The sequence below is a fragment of the Juglans microcarpa x Juglans regia genome, chromosome 4S (assembly GCF_004785595.1).
Source record: "Juglans microcarpa x Juglans regia isolate MS1-56 chromosome 4S, Jm3101_v1.0, whole genome shotgun sequence".
Lineage (NCBI taxonomy): Eukaryota > Viridiplantae > Streptophyta > Magnoliopsida > Fagales > Juglandaceae > Juglans > Juglans microcarpa x Juglans regia.
In genome coordinates, this window is record NC_054601.1 from 23,498,055 (window position 1) to 23,500,724 (window position 2,670).

A 2,670-nucleotide genomic window follows, 5' to 3' on the forward strand; every position below is an offset into this window, starting at 1 on the left:
TTTGGTTCTTTAAAATATTTTAATCAGGTGGGGGATTGTTGGTTTTTAAATTTGGAAATGATTAAAATATTTGATGTAAAGTAAATATAATGTGAACCATTACCTTTGTTCAATGTATTAGGTCGGCTGACTAGATTTAGATGAAAATGTGTCTTTGTACTTGAACCAATGTTTGTCTATTAGGGATATGAGCCTTAACCGCTTTCCAACCAAAGGGTTGTGTCCTTTGGTGAATTAAAAACATTTTCAATGTATTATCTAATATTTGAGAAGTTGTGACTTCTCAAAAGTACTCCTTCATTTTAGTTGTGGCTTTTCACAAATACCCTTTCATTTATATAAGTTATGACTTTTCATAAGTACCATTTCATTTATGTGATGTGATTTTTTACATGTACCATTTCATTTATATGATATGACTTTTCACAAGTATCATTTCATTTAAATAAGTTGTGACTTTTTACAAGTGTCATTTCATTCTAGTTGTGACTTTTCACAAGTGCCATTTCATTTTCTATAAATAGGAAATCTCACCCACAAATTCATGATCTCCAAAATTCTCTACAAAAATTAGAAAAATATTTCCTCCTTCTTTTTGTCTTTCTTTCTTTGGGCTTTGGCTATTTTATATCGGATTCGATGATCTCTTTTTGTGTGCACCGACGAGAAGATTAATGGGAACCGACGTTGTTGTATTTTGAGAGTAGACTGTCAAGAAGTCTAGTGCATGTTTATAATTGGAGGCGGTGGAATCTACTCTAATGAAAGCGTCCATCACAACATGCCTCAACACCGGGTTCTTTCTTTCTAATCTGTTCTTATTATTTTACATATTCTCTAGTTTACAAAGCGTTTCAAAATATTTTCCAACAAAATACTCCCATCATAGTAGACTTGTCCTCCAAACAACTTGTGGACGTAGGCCATATACCGAACTACGTGAATCTGTGTATCTCATTCTCTATTTACATTTTATGTATTCTTTCTCTATTTACATTTTATATATTCTTTCTCTATTTACTGCTATGGATGTATATACAAACACCAAACTAATACCCCAAACCACTGTCCTGGGCTTCAGATCACTTCATCAAGATTCGGGCTGTCTTCATGGGCTTAGAATGTTCTAGTCTGTGGGGCAATTTTTGTCATTTACAAGTTACATGTAGGACTCATGCGCCGCCACACCTCTACCTCTTCAACACTCACATGCACCTCACCTAATAATGTTCCCTAGATGCCGATTTGCCCTCTAGACCATGATCACCATCCCATATATAACTCCCATGCGAATGGACCTCATATGCTAGTACAATCATGCAACCACCTTGCATGGGAGTCTTTTGAAACACGGCGGTCGTTTGTATCGTTCTCATTTTCCCTTAGTGATCTTGTAGTACTCTTATCGAGGATGAGGCAATGACATTCTCCAATATTAGAGAATGTGTCACTACAGTCTACAAAAGTGTACAAAAGTGTGCCTCTTCATGCCACAATCTTCTCCAAAGTAGATGAAAACTAATATTCCAAGATTCAAATCATAATATATACGTCATATTTTTATAAATATAGAGGTTTTAATTTGATAATCGTGATTGCTAGCACATTAATGGCGTTCTCACAAGACGAACCTAGCTATTATCTCTGGTTCTAGTATCACTTATCAAACCGTTAAGTCGCCATTTCACTTAAAACCAATTGGCATTAGGGAAGATCACTCAAATATTTTATGGCATTCAATTTTAGGTCAGTTGCAAGAAGTCATTATATTGTGAATACGCTTGATCAACAATTACGATGATATTCTTAACACTTTAGAAGATGTTGATCCATTTAATCATATGAACATAGAAATCGAGCATGATAAAATGACATGGATCGATTACCCTTGATGACCATGATTACATTTAGCTATAAATTTAATATAAGAGGTTAAATATTGATAATATTATAAATATCGATCCTAAAATCATAATGGTAAACTTTTGTGCTATTAAACATTTTTTAGATGAAATACTTCTTGTATCCAAAAGAGGCCAAGCCTTCTAATATGTGTAATTAATTTCCTCTTTTCCTTTCTCTTGCCTCATGTGTAGAGAAAAAAAATTGAAACTAATTTGTAATTCTAGATCACAAGTACCAATACTCCAATAACAAATAAAATAATGACCCAGCAAGTAGAAAAAAAATAAGCTAAACGTTCAACACAAGACTTGGCCAACTCATCTAATTTGAGGTAAACCAAGCCTGTGAGTGTGAAGAACACCTCTCAATAAATGAGGTATCAAAGCCAAGGACTCACAGCTATTAGTAATCCCCTGAGATCCCAACAATGCAAGAAAATCAACAGTTGATTTATCTTGGACCTTAAAATACATATATATTGTACTCTTAAAACAAAATCATTTTCAAATTGTAGTATTACGACGTTTGAGATCTTATATTCTCAACTTTGGGCATTAGGGAGCAAACATGTATTTATTCGAACTTCAAGTTTTACGCACCAGAAAAGTAACTAAAAAAAAAAAAAAAAGGTGGCCTTTGATGCATGCAATCGGCAAGTGACCTAATTGATTTTCCAATAGAAAACATAGTCTACATTCTTAGACAACTTTAGATTTATAAATGAACTATAGTTTTTGCCACAATGTCATTCCTTGATGGGTTCAA